This window comes from Globicephala melas, chromosome 18 (assembly GCF_963455315.2).
Source record: "Globicephala melas chromosome 18, mGloMel1.2, whole genome shotgun sequence".
In the NCBI taxonomy this organism is placed as follows: Eukaryota; Metazoa; Chordata; class Mammalia; order Artiodactyla; family Delphinidae; genus Globicephala; species Globicephala melas.
This window is the reverse complement of record NC_083331.1, coordinates 78,384,245-78,405,326: the sequence shown is the minus strand read 5'-3', so window position 1 is coordinate 78,405,326 and position 21,082 is coordinate 78,384,245. Positions and strand designations below refer to the sequence as shown.

The window sequence follows — 21,082 nt, the reverse complement described above, 5'->3', positions numbered from 1 at the left end:
TGTCCTGGCTATTGCAAATAGTGCTCCAATGAATACTGTGGTACATGACTTTTTTTTTTTTTTTTTTTTTTTTTTGCGGTACGCGGGCCTCTCACTGTTGTGGCCTCTCCCGTTGTGGAGCACAGGCTCCGGACGCACAGGCTCAGCGACCACGGCTCACAGGCCTAGCCTCTCTGCGGCATGTGGGATCTTCCCGGACCAGGGCTCAAACCCGTGTCCCCTGCATCGGCAGGCGGACTCTCAACCACTGCACCACCAGGGAAGCCCTACATGACTCTTTTTGAATTATGGTTTTCTCAGGGCATATGCCCAGTAGTGGGATTGCTAGGTCATATGGTAAGTCTATTTTTAGTTTTTTAAGGACCCTCCATACTGTTCTCCATAGTGGCTGTATCAATTTACATTCCCAGAAACAGTGCAAGAGGGTTGCCTTTTCTCCACACCCTCTCCAGGATTTATTGTTTGCAGATTTTTTGACGATGGCCATTCTGACCAGTGTGAGGTGATACCTCACTGTAGTTTTGATTTGCATTTCTCTAATGATTAGTGATGTTGAGCATCTTTTCATGTGTCTCTTGGCCATCTGTACGTCTTCTTTGGTGAAATGTCTATTTAGGTCTTCTGCCCATTTTTTAATTGGGTTGTTTGTTTTTTTGATATTGAGCTCCATGAGCTCTTTGTATATTTTGGAGATTAATCCTTTGTTCGTTGCTTCATTTGCAAATATTTTCTCCCATTCTGAGGGTTGTCTTTCCATCTTGTTTATGGTTTGCTGTGCAAAAGCTTTTAAGTTTCATTAGGTCCCATTTGTTTATTCTCGTTTTTATTTTCATTACTCTAGAAGGTGGGTCAAAAAAGATCTTGCTGTGGTTTATGTCAGAGTGTTTTTCTTATGTCTTCCTCTAAGAGTTTTATAGTGTCCGGTCTTAACATTTAGGTCTTTAATCCATTTTGAGTTTATTTTTCTGTATGGTGTTAGGTAGTGTTCTAATTTCATTCTTTCACAGGTAGCTGTCCAGTTTTCCCAGCACCACTTATTGGAGAGGCTGTCTTTCTCCATTGCATGTTCTTGCCTCCTTTGTCATAGATTAGATGACCATATGTGGTGGGTTTATCTCTGGGCTTTCTATCCTCTACCATTGATCTATATTTCTGTTTTTGTGCCAATACCACACTGTCTTGATTACTGTAGCTTTGTAGTATAGCCTGAAGTCAGCGAGCCTGATTCTTCCAGCTCTATTTTTTTCTCAAGATTGAGTTGGCTATTTGGGGTCTTTTGTGTTTCCATACGAATTGTAAAATTTTTTGTTGTAATTCTATAAAGAATGCCATTGGTAATTTGACAGGGATTGCATTGAATCTGTATATTGCTTTGGCTAGCATAGTCATTTTCACAATAATGATTGTATATTTCTCCATCTGTTTATGTCATCTTTGATTTCTTTCATCGGTGTAAGTTTTCTGAGTACAGGTCTTTTATCTCCTTAGGTAGGTTTATTCCTAGGTATTTTATTCTTTTTGTTGCGATGGTAAATGGGATTGTTTCCTTAATTTCTCTTTCTGATTTTTCATTATTAGTGTATAGGAATGCCAGAGATTTGTGTGCATTAATTTTGTATCCTGCAACCTTACCAAATTCATTGATAAGTTCTAGTAGTTTTCTGGTGGCATCTTCAGGATGTTCTATGTATATTCTATAGGAATTCTCTGTATTATTTTTTAAAACTTTATGTGACTCTATAATCATCTCAAAGTTTTTAGAACTCTATATAAGTGCTTCCTGTTTCCCACTACACCCTTACTGTGTGTAATGTGCACCGTTTACACTGCAGAGCATGGCAAACATGCCTATGACATTTTAATATTTTAAAGTAGGAAACGCCCTAAAACCAAAGGTTTTCAGTATGACTCAACTAAAGTGAAACCCAAGGTTACTTTTCATTTAGTGTGATAGCAAAAATCAATACTTTGAGCACAAACCTTCCCTCCTACAACTTTCTATTTATACATATTCCAATATTAATTAAAATATATCTCCCCAACTTTGCCAAATTTCTAGGAGGTTTTGCTTGTTTTTATAAAGGCAGAACAGGAATCCCAAAACTAACTTTAAAATCGATGAGATTATTTGATTAAGAAAAAAAATTTGTAATAAATGATTCAGAATAAAAAGGCATATGGGTTCATTATTAAGCCTACTCAAAAACAAAGAAACTTCCAATAATTTTACATAAAAAGTCCAAGATCTGGGGCTTCCCTGGTGGCGCAGTGGTTAAGAATCTGCCTGCCAATGCAGGGGACACAGGTTTGAGCCCTGGCCCAGGAAGATCCCACATGCTGCGGAGCAACTAAGCCCATGAGCCACAACTACCAAAGCCTGCGCGCCTAGAGCCCATGCTCCACAGCAAGAGAAGCCACCGCGATGAGAAGCCCGCACATCGCAACGAAGAGTAGCCCCCGCTCGCTGCAACTAGAGAAAGCTCGTGCGCAGCAGCACAGCAGCAAAGACTCAACACAGCCAAAAAAAAATGTAAAAATAAAGTCCAAGACCAGGTTTTTTCAGAGCAAAGTCACCAGGTTAAGATTTCTCTCTCGCCTCCACTCTGAGTTCTATCAAGACTGCAGGGTGTGCAGCACTCTCCTGGGACACCCGCTGCTGGACCACAGAGCCCTAGACCATTGCTGGAGGCCCTCCGGAGAATGGGGGGTGGGGAGGCAGCGTCCCTGTTTTTCTACTTTACACACTAGGCTAAAATAAAATGCGAGAACCTGGCAGCCCTGCCCCCCAGCCTCCTGCACACGTGTAGCCAGAGGCCCCTCCGTCTCTCTTCCTCAGGACCTTCCAGACCCACCACCTCAGTTTTAGCAGGTCCAACTGCTCAAAGTCAGTGTGGTTTATTGACAGCAGCCTCTGTCTGTGGGCAGAAGCCATCCGGACCAGGTGGGACACAGCTCCCGGGACAGCCCACCCTAGGGGCCGGCCGTCTACCCAGCTGAACCAAGACCCTAAAGGGGGGAGGGTGGCTGACCTGGTATGGGAGCTCCAGGCAGGAATTCCAGAGCGAGCCGCTTGGATGGGGCAGGATCAGGGTTAGCGGGTGCAGGGCCTCTGGAAAAAGGAAAGCAGGAGGGTTGTTTGCAGTATCTCTTCCTGATGCCACCAGAACTTCCAGGCCAGGCACAAAACGGGAAACAAAGGGGGGAACTTGTGGAAAGATCCAAGGAAGCAAAGAAACCCCCAGTGGAAGCGATCTACCTCAATGTAATCTGTGGAGGAGTTTACCTGAAAAGCCTATTTTACACTTTAACAAGTTAGATGACGTAAAGTCTATTTCTTAAAAGATAAAGCACTTATAAGCACTTATAAGCACTTACAATACAATTTATGGTTCACTTCTAATCAGTAAAATGGGAGAATGAGTTAAAAAAAGGGGGAGAGGAAGGAAAGAAGAAAATTCTTACGGACAATAAAAAGTTTTAAAGTATTTAATGTTAATTAAACTGTACAAAAACCCAGTATTCCGTTAATAATCCAATCACTGAGACACTGTCTTTTCAAAAATTTATATTATAAAAGAAATTTGGGACCAGTAAGACAGTATGCCGCTCTGGCCGAAAAAATGATCAGAAAAACGTATAAAAAGGCTGTGAACTCAGTTACGTTATTCGCCATCCGGTTCCCCCGGCCAGCCATGGGGTGCCGGGCGCACACAGCGCAGCCCGAGGGGAGCGCAGACCCAGGACGGAATGAGGCCTGGCGCTTTGGGAAAACAGGCCCTTCGGAGGTTACACTCTAGGAACAACATTTACAGACCGGATCCTTGCATCTTCCCACCCTCAGGAAAGCGCTAGAGTCATTCACGGGATACTTGTCCCCGTGACAGGCAGCGACCCTCCACGAGGCCCCCCTCCTCGTAGCGGCTCCCCGGAGCTGGATGACGGGCTGTCCCCGAATCACGCGGAAACTCGGGGCTCACGTCGTGCGTCCTTTTCCCAGGGGACCTGGAACCTGGCGGGGCCGCCTGACACCTGGGCGACACCGTGAACGGGGACCACGGGTGAGGTCCGAAGGGAACCAGGGAGCGGCTCGCAGAGCCAGGACCCCCAGGGGCTCGTGGAGCGGCGGCTCCTCCGCAGATCTGACCCGAGGATCAGGCACCGGGAGAGTGTAGACTGTCCAACCGAGTGGCCCGCGGTGTCTGAAGCCTCGCCAGCTCCCGCCCGCACCCCCATCGGCCCTCCCCGCAACCCCGGGGCCGCCGCCAGGTGCGGGGTCCGGTAAAGGGTGCTCTGGTGCAGCACCGCTCTCGGCGCAAAGCCCGGAGGAGGAGAGAGCGGGCGGGGGCTGAGTGAGGCCGAGAGGACGGAACCTCGGGAGAAGGCGGGAGAGACCCCTGGAAAGGAGGAGGGGAGACCTCTAGGGAGAGGAAGGAGAGACCAGACACCGCCCCCCAGGGAGGGGGAGAAGACATCCTCGGGAAGGGGAGACCCCCGGAGAGGGGAGACCCGGGAGGGGGATGGGAGACCAGACTCCCGGGGAGGGGGAGAAGGAACCCCCAGGAAGAGTAGACCTTGGGAGGAGAGACCCCGAGGGGAGACCAGACCCCGGGGAGGAGAAGAACTAACACCCACGGGAAGGGGAGACCCCAGGGGAAGGGAGGGGAGGAGAGGGAAGCCCCGAGGGCCACACTTCAGGCCGGACCCGGGGCCCCGCGCCGAACGCTCACCTAGACGTTCCGGCCGCGCCGCGTCCCGGGCCCGGCTTTCCAGAGGGGAAGACCTTATCCGGCTTATCCGCATCCCTTTCCGGGAGGCGGGGCCGCCCCCGGGGCGGGGACGAGGACGGGGACGAGGTCGGGCACGGGGAGGGCCCAGGAGGCCCGCAGTGCTCTCTCGAACGCCCTCTGAGCCGACGCGGCTCAAAGGCAGTCGCGGCCCCTTTAAGGAGGCGGGGTGTGGGTTCCGTCCACCCCAGGGCGGCGCGGTGCACGCCGGGAGTCGGAGGCGCCGCGGGGCCTGCATCCCGGCGGCCCCGGGCGGCGCAGTGCACGCAGGGAATTGGAGTCCCGCCGGCCCGGCCTGACCTGTTGCTGCCTCCCTGGGCGGGTGTCCCGGGGGCTGAGGACAGGGACGGGGATGGCGCGGCCGGGCCGGGGCGCCTGCGCAGACGGCCAGGGCCGGCGACAAGCTGGGGAGCGCGGGGAGTATGGTAGGTGGCCCGCGGCTCGCCTTCCTCTCGGCTGCTCCCGGGCATCCGGGGCTGGGGGGCGGCGGGGCGCTGCTGGGGCCGAGGGTTGGGGTTGGAGGTCGTGGGTGGGGGACTGGCGGTCGGGGCCCAGGGCCGGGCGCGGAGTCCTTAAGCGCGGCGGGGAGCACGCAGGTGGGACCGGACCGGTGACCCAAGTGCGGCGGTGCTGCTTGACGAGACGGAGGCACAGAGCGGGCCGGGGACTCCGAGCACTGCCTCCTCGGGAGCGCGAGCAGCCGGGTGACCCCGGAGGGAGGACGTTCCGGGCAGGCGGGCGTCCTGCTGGGAGATGCGGTGGACCGGATCGCGCCTGAGCCTTGCCGGTGGTTCAGAGCGGCCGGAACGTGGACTTCAGGGTCGAGAATGGCAGGGCTCCCGAGCAGGGTCTCGTGTTCCCCGCCGAGGAGGGCAGAGTCTCCCAGGAGAGAGCGGGAGCCTGGAAGGTCTTTGAGAAGGAGGGGTGTGTGCGAAGCGATCGCCTTTTGTCCGGAGAACAGGACTTGGATGGGAGGGGGTCAGGACTGCGGGTCGGGGAGGCCAGCTAGGAAGCGGCGGTAATAGCTCGGTAAGAAGAGAAGACTTGAACGAAGACTGTCGGTAGGAACAAGGGGCATGAGAGGAGGGAAGGGTGGGGAATTTCACAGAGCCGTTCAGAAAAGGAGCTAAAGGAGAGGAAGGGCTGTGCAGGCCTGGCTGGGGCGTCTGAGCAGACGGTCATGGTATTGACCAAACTAGGGATTGTAGAAGGAAACGCAGGTTTGTACGGAAAGATGATGCTGTGAGGAGGGGGAGATAGCGGGATCTAGTTGGTTAGAGACGTAGATCTGGAGACCAGGAGAGGGCGGGCTTTCTGGAAACGTACAGTTACTTTGAAACGTCGTGGAAACCATGGTAGTTGAAGGGTTTCAGTGTTCATTCAGTACATTCAGTGGCTTCTGCGTGCAAGCGAGGTGGTGTGCAAGGTGCCGGGGCTTCGACGCTGAGCAAGCAGACGTGGGTTTGGTACTGATGGAGACGATGTCCCAGCAGGAGAGACGGGCACTGAACACGCAGCTACATTATTATAGCTGGGATAAGTGCCAGGGAGAGGCACCGGTTCCAGGCACCCGCAGCGTGGGGTGTGAGGTGTCAGATGCCCAGCCAGTGAAGGCTTGACCGCGGCAGCACGGTGTGAGCTGAGCTGAACTCTCGAGAATGAGTGGGAGTCGGGCAGCCAGATGTGCGCGGCGCACGTGTGGGGTGGGAGGGACAGGAATGGGAAGAGGGCCCCGCGGAGCGCAGAGAGCCAGGGAGCAGCCGCGGCGGGAGGCTGTGATGGGCACTCATCTGGTCACAGGGAGGAATGGCAGCCTTTGTCCTCGTGGTAGTGGGAGGCCGGGGAGAGGCTTTCAGGCCGGAGAGAGAGGGTCCAGGAGGAATGTGCCAGGAAGAGGGGAGGCGTGAGAACCAACCTTCTGGGTGGGAAGAGCAGGCAAGAAAGCAGATGGAGAAGCGCCGGTCAGAGGAACGTGAGGGCTCGAGAAGGTCGTCCCCGCCTGCTGTACCTGAAACCGTCAAGGCGACTGAACTGATGGCACGAACTGGGTCAGTGTGGTTGCCCTGGCAGCCCCTTGTAAGTTGACCCTAAGAGGAGATTTTGTTGTATTCAGTGTCTCTGGAAGGGCATTTTAAGGATAACATTTTCATTTTGTATGTGGTCAGTTTTGGTGCCCAGATCACATGGGTGATTTTTTACAAGGTCACAATTAAAATGTTTGAGACTTTTTCCAGAGGTAGAGAATTTATCTGATGTTTTTCCTGGATTGTCCAGATTTTTTTTTTTTTTTTTTTTTTTTTTTTTTGCTGTACGCGGGCCTCTCACTGCTGTGCCCTCTCCCGTTGCGGAGCACAGGCCCCGGACGTGCAGGCCCAGCGGCCATGGCTCACGGGCCCAGCCGCTCCACAGCATGTGGGATCTTCCCAGACCGGGGCGCGAACCCGCGTCCCCTGCATCGGCAGACGGACTCTCAACCACTGCGCCACCAGGGAAGCCCATGGGTCCCTTTTTTTACAAATTGCAACTTGAAGCTCTTTGTTCCTTTTGGGCATGAAGCACATATAGTGTTTAGATTTAGCTCTTGGTTGTTGTTCTAATCACCGTAGGGGTAACATTGAATCATTGGAACCTTACTGACCATCCCCTCCCCTTTCATCCTGGCCAGAGACCTGCTCTGGGCTCGGCTTGGACCCACGGCTGCGGTTGCTCATGCAGAACCGGCACCTTTGTGCCACTTCGCGGTTCCGGGGGTAGGATCTGTCTTGGGATAGACAGGTCCTGCCACCTGGAATAGATTGATCATCTGCACTTCCCCCACTCTGTAACTCACGCGGTGACAATTCAGAGCGCTCTGGGTGGCCTGGGGCCACGTGCTCCTCCTGCCTCCCTCCTCCTAGGCTTCCCAGAAAGCGCTCCCCGTTATACTGTCGTGTAGCCGCTTGGCCGCGGTTTAGGAGGGGCTGCGGGAGGCTGCTGTCAGGAGAGGGACCTCGAGATGGGACCTCGTCCTGTCCTCCAGGTGCTGGGCAGCGTCTCCTTGGCGGGGATCTGCCGACTGAATGGTTGTCACCTGAGCAACCGTTGCTCTGTTGGCTCATCTTGGAGAGTCTCAGGGTGCTAAGGTGGATTCTTTTGAGGTGGAATCACGTAACATAAAGTTAACTGTTTCGAAGTGTACAGTCCAGTGGTGCGTAGGACCTTCACCGCGTTGTGCTACCGCTGCCTGTGTCTAGTTCCAGAACACTTTCATCCCCCGAAGGAAGGCCCACACCTGTCAGCAGTCCCTCCCACGCCTCCCTCCCCCAGCCCCTGGCCACACCGCCCGCCCTCCGTCTCAGGACTTGCCTGTGCTGCACGTTTCACGCGAATGGAACCTCACAGCGTGTGACCGTTTGTGTCCGACTTCCTTTGCTCAGCATAATGTTTTCGAGGCCCAGCCACATCGTAGCATATATCAGTACTCCATGAATTTCATTGTATGTATGTACCGCATTCTGCCTTCACAAGCCTGACAGAATGTTAAAATCTAGCATTGACCGCAGTTTCCGTAGTGAACATGTCATGGGTCTTCTGAACGGTGCACCATTTTGGGGTCGAACACCTGTCACTGTCTTAAGGTGTCTGAGGTAAGCCTTGGCTTTGCCCACCTCCCTTGGGGAAGCCATCGGTGTCATCAAAGATGCCAGCATTGTCTTTTGTCAGTTTACTGTCAAAGCCTTTGGCATCTGACCGCACTGAGCAAAATTTAATCTTCCCAGAGAACAGAACCTTGAACTCTTTGGTTTTTCTCAAAGGCTCAATTTCAGGAAATAAGGTAGAGAATATGCACTCTACGTGTGCCCCTGGAACCCGGACTGTAGGCTGCAGTCGCTGGGTAGCTGCGGGTTTGTAAACGCAGCCGCGTGGAGCACAGTTCGCCCACCTGTCTGCGCGGTGCTCTCACTGCAGCAGAGACCAGCACCTCCTGACCTAGCTCCGGGGTTCTTAGCCCGAGTTCCACCTTCCCCCAGCCTCTGAGAAGCCAGGATGGTCCTAAAAGGTCCATGAAAACCCTGCATTTCTGTGCCAAACCATATGCCCACGTGTGTACCGCATACGTTTTCCAGGAGAAAGGATCCATGCTGTCATCAGATTCCAGAAGGGACCCAGGACCCCAAATGGTCAACAGTCATTGTTCTAAGTAGCCAAAATATTAATTCCCTGGGTTACTCTAGATCAGTGTTTCTCAAACTTCTAAGTCCCAGGCCCCCTATACACTTTAAAAAATTATTGGGATTGTAGCCATTGGTATTTACCATATTAGAAATTAAAATGGAAAGTTTAAAAATATCTGTGTTTAAAAATAACAATAGTAAACCCGTTATATATTCACATTACATTTTTGCAAACATCTTTAATCAAAGTTAGGTTCTCCAATCTTCTGTGTTCAGTCTGTTGTGATGTCGCCAGTCAGGCAGCCTCTGGAAGCCTCTGCTATACCCCAGTGAGAGTGAGAAAGTGGGTAACGGCTGGAGGCACTTGGAGATACTCTTGTGACCGTGGAACCCCTGAAAGGTCTTAGGCCCCCGGTGTCCCCAGCCACACTTGGAGAGCAGTGTGTGTGGACTGCAGTGGCGTAACTTCTGCTCCGTTGTCCCCTGCTCTTCTGGCACCAGCAGGCACTGAGGGAGGCCTTAGCAAAAAGCGTTGCAAGCTTGCTCTGCTGTTCACTGGTGGCATTTGGTGAGGAGCTGGTCTGGTACAAAGGGGACATTTCATGTCTCCAATTCCTTCCAGTCTCAGCGCCAGGAGGGGCCACTGGGCCACTGGTGGGTCTTTAAATCTTATGAAAATAGATTTTCCTAACTAATCCTCTTTTCTTCTTTACGTTGGCAACTGAGAAGCTCAGAGCCTAATTTTCAGCTCACTTTCAACTCATATATATGGTGTGCGTGTCTGTGTCTTATCTCTGGCTTTCTTATTTTCCTTATTTCCTCTGCTTGATTTCCTCATCTACAGTTTGTTTTCCAGTTACATATTTCTGTAAATTATAATTTATTCTGTGTGCTTCTGTAAACTCATCTTTTTTTTGAACAAGACTGAGTATAAATCATTTTAAGTAAAACTTTTCCCCTTATCATATTATTGTGTAAAGTGTCTTTTAAAGTATTAGCACCCAGTAGACTACAGAGTCTGTTTTGATTTACAGAAATTAATGAATGACTGTCATTTCTGCTGTTGTTTTCATCAGGCTACCTTGGATAAATAAAACCTTAACCATCCGATACCTGGAAACATGAAAATGCTATTCGGTTTCATCATATGCTACATATAGTACTGTTACATGGCGGTTTTGTTATTTGCTACCTACCGACAGCCTCTGCCCTGTCTTTCCGTCTTATTTCTGCCTCATGTACACAGTCGTTCTCATTATTAGTATCATCTTCATTTAACCATAACAGGCTTTTTGCGCCTGCTTCTGGAACTTGTATAAGTTATTTTTCACACAATTCTTTGTTATGTGTGTTTGTTTTCATCAGCGTTCTGCTAATTTTAAACGGAGAAAAACTTAAAATAATGATGTTTCCAACCATGAGGTCCTCCTCCTGGCCATTAGGGCCTGAAATTAATTGAAGCCAAGGAGGACCCCCAGGTGGGCAGTGGTGATGTGGTCAGGCCTCGGGTTAGCCGCATTTCATCAGGGGTACATATGTGTTATAAAGAGGAATTTCACTGAGACTTAGAAAAAAATTAACATCCTACTTCTTGCAAAGTGAACCAGATAGAGATCAAAATGTATTTTGTATAAAACATGGATTCTTCTAATTCGGGGGAGGTGAGACTTTGTATATTTGTTACTGTGTAGATGCTGTCGTTTGAATTTTCAGAAGGCTGTGCAGTCTTTTTAACTGATGAAAAACAAGGCTTTGTCTTCCTGTAATTCTGAAGTGAAGTCCGGTCACCAAAGGAAAAGTTAAGTCCAGTTACAATATAGGAGTTAGTGATAGAGCTGAAACAGCTCTCTGGACTGGCCTCATTGGCTTTCCTGCTTCTTTTGCTTCCCACAGCATAAGCTTAAATCATCTCAGAAGGACGAGGTCCTCCAGCTCGCGGCACTCAGGCTGGTGAGAGACCTGCCATCCGGCGCTCAGCCCAAAGTGAGTGGAAACTGGACGCGCCACAGACAGCTTCTTCCAGAACCTGGCCTCGTTCCACAAGGACTCCATGCGAACCTCCGTGGACAGGAAGACGCTGGAGCCGCTGTATAACTGGTACAAAGGGAGGGGCGCAGTGGCGAGTGCGTGCGTCTCCAGGGAGCAGGGTGACTGTGCTGGAGTCTCCGTGCTGCGCCCCAGGGCCCCCGACGTGCATTCCCTTCCCGTGCAGATGTTCAGCTGCACAAAAGTCTGAGGACTGATGAGCAGCGAGCCCTCCTGCACGTGGCCTGGGCGGAGGCTCGTGTGCCCACGGTCGGCTGCGCACGGTCACTGCTCGGAGGCTTGGTGTCCAGGCCAGGTGGCTACACTCGTTAAGACAGTACTTCTCCCCAGCACTTGCACGTAGGCAGGGATACGTGGTGAGAAGGCCATTCCAGAACGATACCGACTCGTAAGAGTAATTCTGACGCGAGGGTACAGGTATCCTGCCCTTAACACCGTGTGCTGGTGTTGGAGCCCTGGAACAGCTCCAGCTGCAGAAGCTTCTGGAAAAACTCTTGGCAAAAAAACCTGTGTGTTGTCAGCTGGGGACAGTTGTTATTTTCATTGAAATTGGCACTTAGAATGGAGCTTTCCCTATCAAAATGCAGTCATGCGGCAAAAATAAGTCTGCGTGATGAGTCTGTGCAGATCCAGGCTGCTCAGCAGGCTCTAGATTCCACATCAAATGTCAGGTCTGTGCTGTAATGGGAGAGGCGGCAACGATTCAAGAGCTGATTTTTTTTTTTTCTAGCAGTTTCTAAGGTTAATCTTATCTTTCCAAAACTTAAAAAATAAAATCCCTCATTTAAACAAGCATTAACACAAACAGAGTAACTAACTCCCTTGGCTTTAAGTTCTTGTTTATTTATTATTTTCATTTTTCACTTTTGAAAATACTGTGTATAATCTGTCTATCTAGATCCAACAAATCAATTGAAAATTGCATTCCATTAAAAAAAAAATCTTGGTTCAGAAACATGTTCTGTGGTTTAAAAAGCAGATCTGTACTTGTTGTAGTTCTCCAAAAATGAGCATTGTTCTCAGTGTGCTTTAAATTTTTTTGGCTAAGTTAATTACTGAGCTAATTTTGTAAGTCATATGCTATGCAGATTCTAAAAGTTATTCAGATATGTGCAGCTGCCTTTGGAAAAATATTTTTATGTGAAAATTATCTTTAGTCTTTAAGCTTCATCCCTCATCATTTAATTTTATTCATGCAATTCTAGTCATTTAAAGTAGACATATGGTACAGTCATTCTGGCCCCTAAACATAGATGTATAGTTCAAAGCCAATTGACAAATAGAACAACTGTTGTTACACGATGGATACAAATGAATGAGTGCTTCCAGACTACTTTAAAGCATTCTAAATTATTATATGTGAAGTTTATCAGGACGGTTATTAGGTGAGGGCATCGTAGACCCATTTTTCTGTTATCCTGAAGGTCTGTTGTGTTAGGAGCGCAGGCTTGAGTCAGGAGGTGTGTGGGAACCTCTGTCCTATGAGCCCACGGCGGCAGGTTCTCACGGACACAGGAGCGTAGAGTTGGAAGGGTCTGTGATTTTGCTCATTTAAGGTAGGTCAGCAGTTCTTCTTTGGTAACAACATATGTATATATAAACGTGGCGTTGAGCACTTAAGAGTTCGATCTCGTGTGATGGAAGAAGAGTTTGTTGCACTTAACCTTCCTTTGCGGGAAGGTGCCGCGGGCCTGCTTCTCCCACCTTCTACGGCAGCAGGTGGTCTGTCATTGTGATGCCGGTCAGGAGACACAGGCTGAGGTCACAGGACCTCGCTTGGTGAGGCCTTGCTGATTCTTTTGATGGATTTCACGGTTTGATTTTCCCATGGAGAAATGCTAAGTTCCTTAATTTTATGTCTAAACTAGAAATTGCCGGGGGGGGGGGATGGGGGGGCGGGGGGGAGCCTGAATTTCTAAGCTGTTAAACGTGGATGCATAAACTAAACAACTGAAGAATGAGTATTGTGCAGTAGTATTAGCACTGTAGCAAATGAAATCACTTTTAAAAGAAAATCATCTTTCTTTTGCTTTGACAAGGTGGTGATAAAAACTTAAAATATTTTGAATGCTTTACAGTGTTTTTCGTCGCAGTTTGCCTTTGGGCAAGGTAAAATTCTGTAAACTTGAAATTTTATTTTACTTTAGGGAGATTAATTAATTTTTTCTTAATGATGAAGTCTTCAAAGAAGTTTCAATGATTTTCCCCCCCCTAAAAACCCAGGAACCTAGATTTTAAAAATAAAGAGTATTTTCTGGATAAATCATTATTTATTGCTATTTCTTTCACATATGGTAGAAAATTGCAGTGCATTGATAGATGTATTTGAAACACACTTGCCAAAACTATGTAGTAGAGGTATGATTCTTACCACCCATTTTAGTAATGCTTTTCAAAATATCCAAATTTTTAACTTCTTTTCCCCTTAACTTTAACTACAGACCCACAAGATGAAAATAAAATTGGAATTGATGGAATTCAGAAGTTTTGTGATGATTTAAGCCTAGATTTAAGCCTAGTATCACTGTTTTGGGTATAGTGTGGAAATTCAGGGCCGCGACTCTATGTGAATTTAGCAAAAAGAATTTGTAGATGGCATGACAGAGCTTGGGTAAGTAAATTGGTCTCAGTTTAAACTTTTTCAGAAAGGGAAGTTCTTTCAACATTAATCATGTTTCAGCAACCTGTAAACTTCGTATCAATTTATGTCCCTTGAATAGTTTACAAATTTCTGATGCATTTGTACTGTTAAACCTTTGGTTTTCTTTTAAATTCCAGCTAAAGTTTTGTTCAGTGTTTTTATTCAGATTAATTTCTTTTGCAACACTTTCTCCTTTTAATTTTTTTCCTTCCAGTTTTGAATTGACGGTAGACATCCAGGTGTTTTTGCTGGTTTGTTTTCAGCCATTTAATTTATCTCATAATACTGTGTGCTCCATGTATAATTTGTTGTGTTGCTGTATTAAGCATTAATAAAATGTCATTCTGTCTTTTTGCTTGTAACACCTCCCTGTTCTACCTACAGGGTTGGGATAAAAGCTTCAGCCATACCGTAACGTGTTTCTGACTTGCTGGATGAGTCGGAGAGGTAAATGAAAGTACATAAACTTCTTCTAATCACTGAGCTTATTACTGTTTCAGGAGGTGTGTAAAAACTGACTTGCTGCTACTCTGATAGCTCAGTGTTGGCAACCTAAACTCACTTATTTTTAGCTCCGGAAGGAGCTCAAAAGCCTTAAGTAAACATGTTCTGAGGCTGTGCTGACAGCGTGCTTGTTTTCACTAAACCCATGTGTCTGTTGTGACGTTAAACTCTATGAGACTTTATTTCTCATATCTCACCACATTCCTGGTATTGAATAAAGCCAACCAAACGAAAGGTATCATTGTAACAATTTGTAACAGCGTATGTGTTCTGCGTTCTTTTCACCTAGGAAAGCCTAGATGAGTTACCAGTAGTTTTAGAATAGGAAAGACCTCTTAAAGAAGCGTTCCATTGGCATTGGACTACAGGTTGTCCCGCCTGTTAAAGTCTCCCCAAAATGGGACATTTTGGAAACAAGTGCTTCTTATAGAGACAGTTGATGGCATTTCTTAGACGTTGTCTAGAAATATGCTGTACAAGTAAAAATTTTTTTTTTTTTGGCAGTAGGCTGGCCTCTCACTGCTGTGGCCTCTCCCGTTGCGGAGCACAGGCTCCGGACGTGCAGGCCCAGCGGCCATGGCTCACGGGCCCAGCCGCTCCGCGGCATGTGGGATCTTCCCGGACCGGGGCACGAACCCGTGTCCCCTGCATCGGCAGGCGGACTCTCAACCACTGCACCACCAGGGAAGCCCACAAGTAAAATTTTTAAATTCCTATTATCCTATAAAGTATCATAAATTAAAAAGTATATTTTAAAGATTTTGAGAGTGAATCTTCCCAAAATGTTTTAGATCATCTCACGCCCTCTTACCTGGAGTATACAGAACATAACTTTAGCTTACAAGTTAATGATGGTTGGTGGACTGCTCTCTCTCTACACCGCAAGGAGCAGTTAAAGGTGAAACTATTTTTCAAAATATTAAAAGTATTATGAATGTATTAGTGAGCTATATTGTGGAGATAACCTTGTTTTTAGAGATGTGAAGGACTTTGCTTCTAGTCTGAACAGCACTAACCTCTAGAAACGCTTTGGCTTTCGTGTCTGCTCTGCTGTGATTTCTCCACGTGTCGTCCTGCCTGCTAACTCCTGACTGGTGAGAACACCTGCCTTTAACAGTTAATTCTACATCCTTTCTTGGGGCTGCAGGATTCTTAGGTAAACTGAATAAACTTTATGAAATACCTTGACATCTTTTTAAAGACAAAACACTGTCTGTGTGGATCTTCTCTCTTGTATTCCGTGGGTCTTTTTATCTGTCTTTAACCCAACACCACGTATTCTTAATTGCTGTAGCCTTAGAGTAAGTCTTGAAATGAATTAGTGAAGTCTTACTACTTTGTTCATCTACTGCAAGATTGTTAGTCAGCTTTTATTATTTCAATGGGGGAAAAAAGAGCCTTGTCAACAAATGATGCCAAAACAGCTGGGTAAAGGTGAAAAAATTTAACCTCGGTCCCTCTTTCATATCATATATAAAAATTAATTGGGGCTAGATTGTAGACCTGTACAAGATACTGACAACCATAAAGTTTTAGACATTAAGAGACTACCTTTGTAACCTTGGGTTAAGCAACACTTTTTCAGGGAAGACATAAAATGCACTAGCCATAAGGAAAAAATTGATAAACCGGACTCCATCAAAGTTAAAAACTTCTGCTTATCAAAAGATGCTTTTAGGAAAATGAAAAGGGTAAAACAGTGGGAAAATATTTGTTCGCTCTTTGTATATATTATAATGACTATAAAAACAGTAGGAGAATTATAATTTATATATAATTCCTAAATAAGAGAGCAGGGAGTAAAGTTATTTTAAAATTCAATCCAAAAGAATCCAAGAAAAAAAAAGCACACAAGGAAAATTAGTTTATGGCAGGACAAATAGCACATGATAAAATGGAGGATTTAAGCCTGAAAATGTCAGCACTTACATAACTATATTAAGTGTAAGTGACTTAAATGTTAGATGGATTGTTTAAGATCAACTACCGTGGGGCTTCCCTGGTGGTGCAGTGGATAAGAATCCGCCTGCCAATGCAGGGGACATGGGTTTGAGCCCTGGTCCGGGAAGATCCCACATGCCTCGGAGCAACTAAGCCCATGCGCCACAACTACTGAGCCTGCGCTCTAGAACCCGCGAGCCACAACTACTGAAGCCCACATGCCACAAATACTGAAGCCCACATGCCTAGAGCCCGTGCTCTGCAACAATAGAAGCCACCGCAATGAGAAGCCTGCGCACCGAAACGAATAGTAGCCCCTGCTTGCTGCAACTAGAGAAAGCCCGTGCGCAGCAACGAAGACCCAACGCAGCCAAAAATAAATAAATAAAATTAAAAATTTTTTTTAAAAAAGTCAACTACCATGTGTACTGTCTACAGTAGATACAACTAAGACATAAGGGCACAGAACAATTTGAAGGACAGAAGCTGATACATTATGCAAACGTTAACCAAAAAAAGGCTGACGTGGCTGTTAATATTAAAACAAACTTTGAAGCAAATAGTAATTCTAGAGATAATGAAGGGCATATCCTTTTCTTTTTTTTTTTTTTTTTTTTTTTTGAAAAAATAGAAGGTGCTTTATTCAGGAAGCCAGCAACCTGGGAAGATGGTGGACTAGTGTCCTCAGACCATCTCCAAGTTGCTGGTTAGCGAACAAAGATTTTAAAAGGGAGTCTCAGGTGTATACAGGCTGGGAGGGGGGGCTACATGCAGAACAGCACAGTCAGCTCCAATAATCATCTCAAACTGGTCCTGCAATGGTCTGGTCAGCATCATCTCCATGGTTTTATGCACATTAATCTTCTATTCCAGGATGCGTCTGCTTCCACCTTCTTAAGGCCCTGGAATTCTGTGTTCCTGGTCATTTTCAGCTGTGGATGCACATCCCCTGAGTTCTCAGTTCCCCCAACTCCAGCCCAAGGCAGGCAGAGCAGGATGGTATTTAGCAACGGGTATCACATTTCCAGAAGACCTCACATCATGTCTCAACTAGAGACATTTTGACAAAGAGGAACCAACCAGTATATACATGGAGGAGACAACAAGGAGGGGAAAGTTATGTGTTAATGAATTAAAGAGCAGAGGAGAGGGGGAAGGAAGGAAGGAAGGAGGAAGGACAGGAAGGAAGGAGGGAAGGAAGCGAGGAGGGAGGGAAAGAAGGAAGGAGGGAGGGAGGGAGGGATGGAGGAAAGAAGGAGAAGCAGGAGAGGAAGGGAGGGAGGGAGGGGGAATCTGAAGGACATTTCTTAATGATAAAAAGTTTTATTTCACCAAGAGGGTAATAGTTTATTTAAAGCAGAAGTTAACACTCTAAAGAGAAAGAGACAAACTACAAGCAAAGTGGGGAATTCTCACATCTTACCAACTGGTAGAATAAGTAGAGGAAAAATCAGTAAGGAAATAGAAGATTTGGAAAAGGAGATAGAACTTTGCCCTTGATGTTGAAGAATACATATTCTTTTCAAAAAGACATAGAACATTTATAAACATTGACCATAAACTGGGCCGTAAAGTAAGTTGAACAAATTTCAAAGACTTGAAATGATACAGAGCACGTTTTCTGACCACAATAGAATTAAACGAGGAATATAACAAAAAGATAGATTGAAATAAGTGTGGATATTACACCTCTGAATAACCCTTGGGTTGAGAAAAGTTACAGTGGAAATTAGAAAGTATTTTGAATGATAAAACACTGCATATGAAAACTTGCAGGATTCAGCTTCTTAAGTGCATATTTTAGAAAGAAAAGTTGAAAATCAGTAAGGAAAGCATCCATCTTAACAAGTAGAGAAAAGAGCAGGAAGTTAGAGTGTTGACAGAAGGAATTAATTCTTTTAAACAGGCAGTCATTTCATGAAATTTTTTAAAAGTTGTAAGTAGAAAGGATTTGTAAAGCCAAAAGCTTGTTATGTGAACACTTATAAAGTAATGAATAACAAATAACCAATATAGAATGAAAGGGGGACATCACTATAGATCCTACAGATTAAAGGATGAGAGTATTATGAACAACTTTATGTTAGTAAATTTGAAAACCTGAATGAAATAGAGATGTTCTTTTAAAAATGACAACTTACTGAAATGGACACATGAAGAAATAGTTCCATAACTCTTACAGAGTCTAAACCCATAATTTAAAATCTTTTCAAAGAGAAAACTCTTGGCCAGAATTGGTTCACTGGCACATTCTACCAAGCTTTTAATAAAGAGAATAGCACCAATTTCACACCACCTCTTCCAGAGACTAGTACAGGAAGAAACACTCCGGAATATGTTTTGAGGCCAGCACAACCTAGATAATAAGGCCTAGAGAGGACATTTTGAGAATGGAGAATTAGAGGCCACTCCCAGTCATAAGAATCAAAAGATGCTTATGATGAACATAAGATCCAAAAATCCTAAACAAATTTTCAGCAAAATAAATTAAGCCCCCAAAACAAATCAACCAAAACACCAGGCTAATTTGTCATGACAACGTTTGTTGTAGTCCAGGAATGCGAGATTTTTTTAACATTACAAAGTAGATCAATGTAATTGATCACAGTAACAGAAAAGTGAGGGGGTGGATATTATCTCAGAGCATAACATGGGACTTTTCAAGCTACAGTAGTTAAGAGTACATGACATTGGGGGCCAGATTAGATGAATAGGCCCGTGGAGCAGAATGGAGAGCCCAGAAACATCCGTGTTTACAGGAACACTTGATTTATGGGAAAGGTGGCCCTTTGGAGAAGCGGAGAAGGGACAGCTTTTCAGCAGATGGTCCTGGGAGAATGGTCTGGTCGTATGGAAAAAAATGCATCTTGATCTCTGCCTCACACCGTACATGAAAGTCAGTTCAGGTGGGTTGTAGATCTCAGTGTGAAAGGCCGAAGGCAGAAACCTTTAGAAAATAATGGAGGAGAATATCCTTATGGCCACGCAGTAGGACAGGTTGTAAAACGCATGAAAAACCACTGTAGAGAAGACTGTAGAGTGTGCTACGCTAAAATAAGAACTTCTGACCAAGAAACAGCATCGAGAAGTGAAGAGGCTTCCACGTGAGGGGTGGGAGCCATGAGATACTCAACTGACAAAGGCCTGTGTCCCTGATACATAGAGAATTCCCACAGAACAACAAGAAAAAGATAACCTAACTGCGAATGGGCAAGAGACCTGACCAAGGCCTTCACGAAAGGTGCATTCCATATGGCCAGTGAAAATACAGGCAGGCGCTCAGCCTCATTCGTGGCAGTGTGCACATGAGAATACACAGCTCACTCTTCCAGGACAGCTCCAGGACGGCGCTGGTGGGCAGTCAGCTTGGAGAACTGTTTAACAAGACTCATGAAATCATGGGTGGGTGTCTGCCGCAACACATTCACTTGTGTGCCGGGATACATGTCCAGAAACCATTTAACAACATTCTTTGTGACCAGAAAACAAGGAACAGCCCAAACATTTACCGTCAGCAGCGCATAGAAGTTATAAAATATGAATACGGTGGAGTGCTGCATGACAGTCTCAATTCATTACCTAATTGAAAGTTTAAAAATTTACTTTCTTTCTGCATGAATAATTTCAAAGAAATTCAGTATGAGGGCACGGAGCATTTTGAAACACTTTGGCAATACGGAGCCTAGTACGTTTAGCCTCTATTTTAAATAGATCTGCCGTAGCATGAGGCAGCACAAAAGGTGAAATTTATAGTTTATCCTGTAATTCCTTTACTGAGAAAAAAATCATTGTCTTATTTATTTTTATGCCTATAGACACTTAAATAACATGTTTATAAAAAATCATTCACTAGGGACTTCCCTGGTGGCGCACTGGTTAAGAATCCTCCTGCCAAAGCTAGAGGACACGGGTTCGAGCCCTGGTCCAGGAAGATCCCACATGCCATGGAGCAACTAAGCCCGTGCGCCACATCTACCAAGCCTGCGCTCTAGAGCCCGCGAGCCACAACTACTGAAGCCCGCGTGCCTAGAGCCCACGCTCCGCAGCAAGAAAAGCCACCGCAATGAGAAGCCCATGCACCGCAGCAAAGATTAGTCCCCACTCACTGCAACTAGAGAAAAGCCCGCATGCAGCAATGAAGACCCAACGCAGCCAAAAATAAATAAATAAATAAATTTATTTTAAAAAATCATTCACTAGAGAATTAGAGCAGTTACTGATTTTGTTTCTTTGCTTCGTGAGACTAACTGAAGGAATATAAAATGGTTGGATACCTGAACATTTCACATACATTTTATTTTATAAGGTTTTCTGAGGGCTTTTTTAACAAAAATAAAGCAAGATGAGGAATTTTATGGCTGCGGACCCCAAATGGAACAATTGATTTTACAATTTCCAAAGTATATTACATGGTCTGTCCTCTGAAGGGTTAAATATAAATTAAAGAGATTGATACAAGTGTTCCTATAATTCCTAGAAAAAGCATGGACAGCAGTGGAAAGGGGTAATCAAAAAAAAACCCACAGATGAACCCTTCCTTTCCTTCAGGTTCCTGTGTCTGCTTATGTGTGTGTTAAGATGTGCATGTGCTGTATGGTTTTGTGTGTGATGATTCCTTAGCCTGTGCTTAACTGATAGGCTAAAAGAGGAGATAATTAAGGCTCCTTGACTCCGTGTTTTGAGGTAAGAAGCTTAGCATGGTTTTATACTGGCTAGAGTCTGGAATCAGTGGACTTTGAAAAATCATAATTTTTGAGGAAGTAAAGTTTCATGATTATTAGCTAATTTTTACATTGGCCCAAAGACCCTTTTTTGACAGAAGGAACATCTTTATGATCTAATTCTAAAGGGAGTACCTTCTAAACATTTTCTTACTCGGGAGGTAGGATTTTAAGAGGTTATTGGAAAGAATATAGGTGCTGTGAAGGTTCCTTTTATGGTCACTGGAGTAGCTTTTATTCTTGATTTCAGCTCTCAAGTTCTGTAATTTTGAGTTTTGTTGTTGTTATTCT

General features: G+C 45.9%; 2 protein-coding genes across 9 annotated transcripts in view; one reads left to right on the top strand and one right to left on the bottom strand.

The window, feature by feature from the left end:
• The window catches only part of TMCO3 (transmembrane and coiled-coil domains 3), a 31,442-nt gene extending 26,514 nt beyond the window's left edge, over positions 1-4,928 (bottom strand). For all 5 annotated transcript variants that reach the window (XM_060287990.1, XM_060287991.1, XM_060287992.1 and 2 more), the window contains exons 1-2: positions 4,728-4,928; positions 3,030-3,109 (exon numbers count right to left, since the gene is read on the bottom strand). The gene's annotated coding sequence lies outside the window, so the exon portion shown is untranslated. The remainder of the gene's footprint in view (positions 1-3,029; positions 3,110-4,727) is intronic.
• A 96-nt stretch (positions 4,929-5,024) lies between these two features.
• Positions 5,025-21,082, top strand: part of ADPRHL1 (ADP-ribosylhydrolase like 1) — a 46,755-nt gene continuing 30,697 nt past the window's right edge. The window contains exons 1-3 of one of the 4 annotated variants that reach the window (XM_060287981.2): positions 5,025-5,209; positions 10,832-11,655; positions 14,010-14,072. The gene's annotated coding sequence lies outside the window, so the exon portion shown is untranslated. Of the gene's footprint in view, positions 5,210-10,831; positions 11,656-14,009; positions 14,073-21,082 lie in introns of those variants that run through there. The other 3 variants (XM_060287984.2, XM_060287983.2, XM_060287979.2) reach the window with 3 other exon arrangements.